Source organism: Nerophis ophidion, unplaced genomic scaffold (assembly GCF_033978795.1).
Source record: "Nerophis ophidion isolate RoL-2023_Sa unplaced genomic scaffold, RoL_Noph_v1.0 HiC_scaffold_217, whole genome shotgun sequence".
Taxonomy (NCBI): Eukaryota; Metazoa; Chordata; class Actinopteri; order Syngnathiformes; family Syngnathidae; genus Nerophis; species Nerophis ophidion.
The window spans coordinates 66,757-77,882 of record NW_026907139.1 but is presented as its reverse complement, the minus strand read 5'-3'; positions in this window follow the sequence as shown (position 1 = coordinate 77,882).

Sequence of the window (11,126 nt, the reverse complement as noted above, 5' to 3'; positions counted from 1 at the left end):
AAAACATGTTTAGTGTATTAATATTAAATAAATGTTTAGTTTATTAAAATTAAATACATGTTTTTGTATTAATATTAAATACATCTTTAGTGTATAAATATTAAATACATGTTTAGTGTATTAATATTAAATACATGTTTAGTGTATTAATGTTAAATACATGTTTAGTGTATTAATATTAAATATATGTTTAGTTTATTAAAATTAAATACATGTTTTTGTATTAATATTAAATACATGTTTAGTGTATTAATATTAAATACATGTTTAGTGTATGAATATTAAATACATGTTTAGTGTATTAATATTACATATATGTTTAGTTTATTAAAATTAAATACATGTTTTTGTATTAATATTAAATACATGTTTAGTGTATAAATATTAAATACATGTTTACTGTATGAATATTAAATATATGATTAGTATATAATTACATATATGTTTGTTATATGATTATTAAATACATGTTTTCTATTAATATTAAATACATGTTTAGTGTATAAATATTAAATACATGTTTAGTGTATAAATGTTAAATACATGTTAAGTGTATAAATCTCAAATACATGTTTAGTGTATTAATATTAAATTCATGTTTAGTGTATTAATAATAATTACATGTTTAGTGTATGAATATTGAATACATGTTTTTGTATTAATATTAAATACATGTTTAGTGTATTAATATTAAATACATGTTTACTGTATTAATATTAAATACATGTTTAGTGTATAAATAATAACTACATGTTTAGTGTATGAATATTAAATACATGTTTAGTGTATAAATATTAAATACATGTTTAGTGTATAAATATTAAATACATGTTTAGTGTATGAATATCAAATACATGTTTAGTGTATAAATATTAAATACATGTTTAGTGTATGGATATTAAATACATGTTTAATGTATGAATATTAAATACATGTTTACTGTATAAATATTAAATACATGTTTCGTGTACGAATATTAAATACATGTTTAGTGTATAAATATTAAATACATGTTTAATGTATGAATATTAAATACATGTTTAGTGTATGAATATTAAATACATTTTTAATGTATGAATATTAAATACATGTTTAGTGTATAAATAATAAATACATGTTTCGTGTATCAATATTAAATACATGTTAAGTGTATGAATATTGAATACATATTTAGTGTATAAATATTAACTACATGATTAGTGTATTAATATTAAATACATAATTAGTGTATAACTATTAAATACATGTTTAGTGTATAAATATTAAATACATGTTTAGTGTAATAATATTAAATATATGTTTAGTTTATTAAAATTAAATACATGTTTTTGTATTAATATTAAATACATGTTTAGTGTATAAATATTAAATACATGTTTAGTGTATTAATATTAAATACATGTTTACTGTATAAATATTAAAAACATGTTTAGTGTATTAATATTAAATATATGTTTAGTTTATTAAACTTAAATACATGTTTTTGTATTAATATTAAATACATGTTTAGCGTATGAATATTAAATACACGTTTAGTGTATGAATATTAAATACATGTTTAGTTTATGAATATTAAATACATGTTTAGTGGATATATAATAAATACATATTTAGTGTATAAATATTAAATACATGTTTAGTGTATAAATATTAAATACAGGTTTAGTGTATTAATATTAAATACATGTTTAGTGTATAAATAATAACCACATGTTTAGTGTATGAATATTAAATACATGTTTAGTGTATTAATGTTAAATATATGTTTAGTTTATGAATATTAAATACATGTTTAGTGTATTAATATTAAATATATATTTAGTTTATCAAAATTAAATACATGTTTTTGTATTAATATTAAATACATGTTTAGTGTATTAATATTAAATACATGTTTACTGTATTAATATTCAATACATGTTTACTGTATTAATATTAAATACATGTTTAGTGTATGAATATTAAATACATGTTTAGTGTATAAATATTAAATACATGTTTAGTGTATGAATATTAAATACATGTTTAATGTATGAATATTAAATACATGTTTAATGTATGAATATTAAATACATGTTTAGTTTATGAATATTAAATACATTTTTAATGTATGAATATTAAATACATGTTTAGTGTATAAATATTAAATACATGTTTCGTGTATAAATATTAAATACATGTTAAGTGTATGAATATTAAATACATATTTAGTGTATAGATATTAAATACATGATTAGTGTATTAATATTAAATGCATGATTAGTGTATAACTATTAAATACATGTTTAGTGTATAAATATTAAATACATGTTTAGTGTAATAATATTAAATATATGTTTAGTTTATTAAAATTAAATACATGTTTTTGTATTAATATTAAATACATGTTTAGTGTATAAATATTAAATACATGTTTAGTGTATGAATATTAAATACATGTTTAGTGTATGAATATTCAATACATGTTTACTGTATAAATATTAAATACGTGTTTAGTGTATTAATATTAAATATATGTTTAGTGTATTAAACTTAAATACATGTTTTTGTATTAATATTAAATACATGTTTAGTGTATGAATATTAAATACATGTTTAGTGTATGAATATTAAATACATGTTTAGTGTATGAATATTAAATACATGTTTAGTGTATAAATAATAACTATATGTTTAGTGTATGAATATTAAATACATGTTTAGTGTATAAATGTTAAATATATGTTTAGTTTATGAATATTAAATACATGTTTAGTGTATAAATATTAAATACATGATTAGTGTATTAATATTAAATACATGATTAGTGTATAACTATTAAATACATGTTTAGTGTATAAATATTAAATACATGTTTAGTGTGATAATATTAAATATATGTTTAGTTTATTAAAATTAAATACATGTTTTTGTATTAATATTAAATACATGTTTAGTGTATTAATATTAAATACATGATTAGTGTATTAATATTAAATACATGATTAGTGTATAACTATTAAATACATGTTTACTGTATAAATATTAAAAACATGTTTAGTGTATTAATATTAAATAAATGTTTAGTTTATTAAACTTAAATACATGTTTTTGTATTAATATTAAATACATGTTTAGTGTATGAATATTAAATACACGTTTAGTGTGTGAATATTAAATACATGTTTAGTTTATGAATATTAAATACATGTTCAGTGGATATATAATAAATACATATTTAGTGTATTAATATTAAATACATGTTTAGTGTATGAATATTAAATACATGTTTAGTGTATTAATATTAAATACATGTTTAGTGTATTAATATTAAATACATGTTTAGTGTATGAATATTAAATACATGTTTAGTGTATAAATGTTATATACATGTTTAGTTTATGAATATTAAATACATGTTTAGTGTATTAATATTAAATATATATTTAGTTTATTAAAATTAAATACATGTTTTTGTATTAATATTAAATACATGTTTAGTGTATTAATATTGAATACATGTTTACTGTATTAATATTAAATACATGTTTAGTGTATAAATAATAACTACATGTTTAGTGTATGAATATTAAATACATGTTTAGTGTATAAATATTAAATATATGTTTAGTTTATTAAAATTAAATACATATTTTTGTATAAATATTAAATACATGTTTAGTGTATGAATATTAAATACATGTTTAGTGTATAAATATTAAATACATGTTTAGTGTATGAATATTAAATACATGTTTAATGTATGAATATTAAATACATGTTTACTGTATAAATATTAAATACATGTTTCGTGTACGAATATTAAATACATGTTTAGTGTATAAATATTAAATACATGTTTAATGTATGAATATTAAATACATGTTTAGTGTATGAATATTAAATACATGTTTAGTGTATGAATATTAAATACATGTTTAGTGTATTAATATTAAATATATGTTTAGTTTATTAAAATTAAATACATGTTTTTGTATAAATATTAAATACATGTTTAGTGTATTAATATTAAATACATGTTTAGTGTATGAATATTAAATACATGTTTAGTGTATTAATATTAAATATATGTTTAGTTTATTAAAATTAAATACATGTTTTTGTATAAATATTAAATACATGTTTAGTGTATTAATATTAAATACATGTTTAGTGTATGAATATAAGTGTGTGAGAAACCAAACTTATGTAAAAAAAATAAAAGAAACAAAAAAAAGGAAAAAGAGAGAGAGAGAGACGGAGAGGACTGGACTTATTAAGAGGGAACGTGCGCCCTCCTGTGGACTTCTGCCGCAACTGCACACATAAAGAAATTCATTATTTCCAAGTGTGCCTTATTTAGAGGATAATAAATACATGTTTACTGTATGAATATTAAATATATGATTAGTATATAATTACATATATGTTTGGTATATGATTATTAAATACATGTTTTTGTATTAATATTAAATACATATTTAGTGTATAAATAATAACTACATGTTTAGTTTATGAATATTAAATACATGTTCAGTGTATAAATATTAAAAACATGTTTAGTGTATTAATATTAAATAAATGTTTAGTTTATTAAAATTAAATACATGTTTTTGTATTAATATTAAATACATCTTTAGTGTATAAATATTAAATACATGTTTAGTGTATTAATATTAAATACATGTTTAGTGTATAAATGTTAAATACATGTTTAGTGTATAAATATTAAATACATGATTAGTGTATTAATATTAAATACATGATTAGTGTATAACTATTAAATACATGTTTAGTGTATAAATATTAAATACATGTTTAGTGTAATAATATTAAATATATTTTTAGTGTATTAAAATTAAATACATGTTTTTGTATTAATATTAAATACATGTTTAGTGTATAAATATTAAATACATGTTTAGTGTATGAATATTAAATACATGTTTAGTGTATGAATATTAAATACATGTTTAGTGTATAAATATTAAATACATGTTTAGTGTATGAATATTAAATACATGTTTAGTGTATGAATATTAAATACGTATTTAGTGTATTAATATTAAATATATGTTTAGTTTATTAAACTTAAATAAATGTTTTCTATTAATATTAAATATATGTTTAGTGTATGAATATTAAATACATGTTTAGTGGATATATAATAAATACATATTTAGTGTATTAATATAAAAATACATGTTTAGTGTATAAATATTAAATACATGTTTAGTGTATTAATATTAAATACATTTTTAGTGTATAAATAATAACTACAAGTTTAGTGTATGAATATTAAATACATGTTTAGTGTATAAATGTTAAATATATGTTTAGTTTATGAATATTAAATACATGTTTAGTGTATAAATATTAAATACATGTTTAGTGTATGAATATTAAATACATGTTTAGTGTATAAATATTAAATTAATGTTTAGTGTATTAATATTAAATACATGTTTAGTGTATTGATATTAAATTCACGTTTAGTGTAAAAATATTAAACACATGTTTAGTGTATTAATATTAAATATATGATTAGTTTATTAAAATTAAATACATGTTTTTGTATTAATATTAAATACATATTAAGTGTAAGAATAATAACTACATGTTTATTGAATACATTTTAAATAAATGTTTAGTGTATGAATATTTAATACATGTTTAGTGTATTAATATTAAATATATGTTTAGTTTATTAAAATTAAATACATAATTCTCTATTAATATTAAATACATGTTTAGTGTATTAATATTAAATACATGTTTAGTGTATTAATATTAAATACATGTTTAGTGTATTAATATTAAATAGATGTTTAGTGTACAAATATAAGTGTATGAGAAACCAAACTTATGTAAAAAAAAAATAAAAGAAACAAAAAAAAAAGGAAAAAGAGCGAGAGAGAGAGACGGAGAGAGACGGAGAGGACCGGACTTATTAAGAGGGAACGTGCGCCCTCCTGTGGAGTTTTTTCGCAACTGCACACATAAAGAAATTCATTATTTCCAAGTGTGCCTTATTTAGAGGATAATAAATACATGTTTACTGTATGAATATTAAATATATGATTAGTATATGATTACATATATGTTTGGTATATGATTATTAAATACATGTTCAGTGTATTAATATTAAATACATGTTTAGTGTATGAATATTAAATACATGTTTAGTATATAAATATTAAATACATGTTCAGTGTATTAATATTAAATACATGTTTAGTGTATGAATATTAAATACATGTTTAGTGTATAAATATTAAATACATGTTTACTGTATGAAAATTAAATATATGATTAGTGTATAATTACATATACGTTTAGTATATGATTATTAAATACATAATCAGTGTACTAATATTAAATAGATAATCAGTGTATTAATATTAAATACATGTTTAGTGTATGAATATTAAATACATGTTTAGTGTATAAATATTGAATACATGTTTAATGTATGAATATTAAATACATGTTTAGTGTATGAATATTAAATACATGTTTAGTGTATGAATATTAAATACATGTTTAGTGTAATAATATTAAATATATGTTTGGTTTATTAAAATTAAATACATGTTTAGTGTATGAATATTAAATACATGTTTAGTGTATAAATATTGAATACATGTTTAATGTATGAATATTAAATACATGTTTAGTGTATGAATATTAAATACATGTTTAATGTATGAATATTAAATACATGTTTAGTGTATAAATATTAAATACATGTTAAGCGTATAAATATTAAATACATATTTAGTGAATAAATATTAAATACATGATTAGAGTATTACTATTAAATACATGATTAGTGTATGAATATTAAATATATGTTTAGTGTATTAATATTAAATACATGTTTAGTGTATTAATATTAAATACATGTTTACTGTATAAATAATAACAAAATGTTTAGTGTATGAATATTAAATACATGTTTAGTGTATGAATATTAAATACATGTTTAGTGTAATAATATTAAATATATGTTTGGTTTATTAAAATTAAATACATGTTTTTGTATTAATATTAAATACATGTTAAGTGTATAAATCTCAAATACATGTTTAGTGTATTAATATTAGATTCATGTTTAGTATATGAATGTTAAATATATGTTTAGTGTATGAATATTAAATACATGTTTAGTGTATGAATATTAAATACATGTTTAGTGTAATAATATTAAATATATGTTTAGTTAATTAAAATTAAATACATGTTTTTGTATTAATATTAAATACATGTTAAGTGTATAAATCTCAAATACATGTTTAGTGTATTAATATTAAATTCATGTTTAGTGTATTAATATTAAATATATGTTTAGTGTAATAATATTAAATATATGTTTAGTTTATTAAAATTAAATACATGTTTTTGTATTAATATTAAATACATGTTAAGTGTATAAATCTCAAATACATGTTTAGTGTATTAATATTAGATTCATGTTTAGTGTATGAATGTTAAATATATGTTTAGTGTATGAATATTAAATACATGTTTAGTGTATGAATATTAAATACATGTTTAGTGTAATAATATTAAATATATGTTTAGTTTATTAAAATTAAATACATGTTTTTGTATTAATATTAAATACATGTTTAGTGTATTAATATTAAATATATGTTTAGTTTATTAAACTTAAATACATGTTTTTGTATTAATATTAAATACATGTTTAGTGTATGAATATTAAATACACGTTTAGTGTATGAATATTAAATACATGTTTAGTTTATGAATATTAAATACATGTTTAGTGGATAAATAATAAATAAATATTTAGTGTATTAATATTAAATACATGTTTAGTGTATAAATATTAAATACATGTTTAGTGTATTAATATTAAATACATGTTTAGTGGATAAATAATAAATAAATATTTAGTGTATTAATATTAAATACATGTTTAGTGTATAAATATTAAATACATGTTTAGTGTATTAATATTAAATACATGTTTAGTGTTTGAATAATAACTACAGGTTTAGTGTATAAATATTAAATACATGTTTAGTGTATGAATGTTAAATACATGTTTAGTTTATGAATATTAAATACATGTTTAGTGTATTAATATTAAATATATGTTTAGTTTATTAAAATTAAATACATGTTTTTGTATTAATATTAAATACATGTTTAGTGTATTAATATTAAATATATGTTTAGTTTATTAAACTTAAATACATGTTTTTGTATTAATATTAAATACATGTTTAGTGTATGAATATTAAATACACGTTTAGTGTATGAATATTAAATACATGTTTAGTTTATGAATATTAAATACATGTTTAGTGGATAAATAATAAATAAATATTTAGTGTATTAATATTAAATACATGTTTAGTGTATAAATATTAAATACATGTTTAGTGTATTAATATTAAATACATGTTTAGTGGATAAATAATAAATAAATATTTAGTGTATTAATATTAAATACATGTTTAGTGTATAAATATTAAATACATGTTTAGTGTATTAATATTAAATACATGTTTAGTGTATGAATAATAACTACAGGTTTAGTGTATAAATATTAAATACATGTTTAGTGTATGAATGTTAAATACATGTTTAGTTTATGAATATTAAATACATGTTTAGTGTATTAATATTAAATATATATTTAGTTTATTAAAATTAAATACATGTTTTGTATTAATATTAAATACATGTTTAGTGTATAAATATTAAATACATGTTTAGTGTATTAATATTAAATACATGTTTAGTGTATGAATATTAAAAACATGTTTAGTGTATAAATATTAAATACATGTTTAGTGTATTAATATTAAATACATGTTTAGTGTATTAATATTAAATATATGTTTAGTTTATTAAAATTAAATACATGTTTTTGTATTAATATTAAATACATATTAAGTGTAAGAATAATAACTACATGTTTATTGAATGAATATTAAATACATGTTTAGTGTATGAATATTAAATATATGTTTAGTTTATTAAAATTAAATATATGTTTTTGTATTAATATTAAATACATGTTTAGTGTATAAATATTAGATACATGTTTAGTGTATTAATATTAAATACATGTTTAGTGTATGAATGTTAAATACATGTTTAGTGTATTAATATTAAATATATGTTTAGTTTATTAAAATTAAATACATGTTTTTGTATTATTATTAAATACATGTTTAGTTTATGAATATTAAATACATGTGTAGTGGATATATAATAAATACATATTTAGTGTATTAATATTAAATACATGTTTAGTGTATAGATATTAAATACATGTTTAGTGTATTAATATTAAATACATGTTTAGTGTATAAATAATAACTACATGTTTAGTGTATGAATATTAAATACATGTTTAGTGTATAAATGTTAAATACACGTTTAGTTTATGAATATTAAATACACTTTTAGTGTATAAATATTAAATACACGTTTAGTGTAAAAATATTAAATACATGTTTAGTGTATTAATATTAAATATATGCTTAGTTTATTAAAATTAAATACATGTTTTTGTATTAATATTAAATACATATTAAGTGTAAGAATAATAACTACATGTTTATTGAATGAATATTAAATAAATGTTTAGTGTATGAATATTTAATACATATTTAGTGTATTAATATTAAATATATGTTTAGTTTATTAAAATTAAATACATGTTTTTGCAATAATATTAAATACATGTTTAGTGTATTAATATTAAATACATGTTTAGTGTATGAATAATAACTACAGGTTTAGTGTATTAATATTAAATATATATTTAGTTTATTAAAATTAAATACATGTTTTGTATTAATATTAAATACATGTTTAGTGTATAAATATGAAATACATGTTTAGTGTATTAATATTAAATACATGTTTAGTGTATTAATATTAAATACACTTTTAGTGTATAAATAGTAAATACACGTTTAGTGTAACAATATTAAATACATGTTTAATGTATTAATATTAAATATATGTTTAGTTTATTAAAATTAAATACATGTTTTTGTATTAATATTAAATACATATTAAGTGTAAGAATAATAACTACATGTTTATTGAATGAATATTAAATACATGTTTAGTGTATGAATATTTAATACATGTTTAGTGTATTAATATTAAATATGTGTTTAGTTAATTAAAATTAAATACATGTTTTTGTATTAATATTAAATACATGTTTAGTGTATTAATATTAAATATATGTTTAGTTTATTAAAATTAAATACATGTTTTGTATTAATATTAAATACATGTTTAGTGTATAAATATTAAATACATGTTTAGTGTATGAATATTAAATACATGTTTCGTGTATAAATATTAAATACATGTTAAGTGTATGAATATTAAATACATATTTAGTGTATGAATATTAAATGCATGATTAGTGTATTAATATTAAATACATGATTAGTGTATTACTATTAAATACATGTTTAGTGTATAAATATTAAATACATGTTTAATGTATGAATATTAAATACATGTTTCGTGTATAAATATTAAATACATGTTAAGTGTATGAATATTAAATACATATTTAGTGTATGAATATTAAATGCATGATTAGTGTATTAATATTAAATACATGATTAGTGTATTACTATTAAATACATGTTTAGTGTATAAATATTAAATACATGTTTAGTGTAATAATATTAAAAATATGTTTAGTTTATTAAAATTAAATACATGTTTTTGTATTAATATTAAATACATGTTTAGTGTATAAATATTAAATACATGTTTAGTGAATGAATATAAAATACATGTTTAGTGTATAATATTAAATACATGTTTAGTGTATGAATATTCAATACATGTTTACTGTATTAATATTAAATACATGTTTAGTGTATTAATATTAAATATATGTTTAGTTTATTAAACTTAAATACATGTTTTGTATTAATATTAAATACATGTTTAGTGTATGAATATTAAATACACATTTAGTGTATGAATATTAAATACATGTTTAGTTTATGAATATTAAATACATGTGTAGTGGATATATAATAAATACATATTTAGTGTATTAATATTAAATACATGTTTAGTGTATAAATATTAAATACATGTTTAGTGTATTAATATTAAATACATGT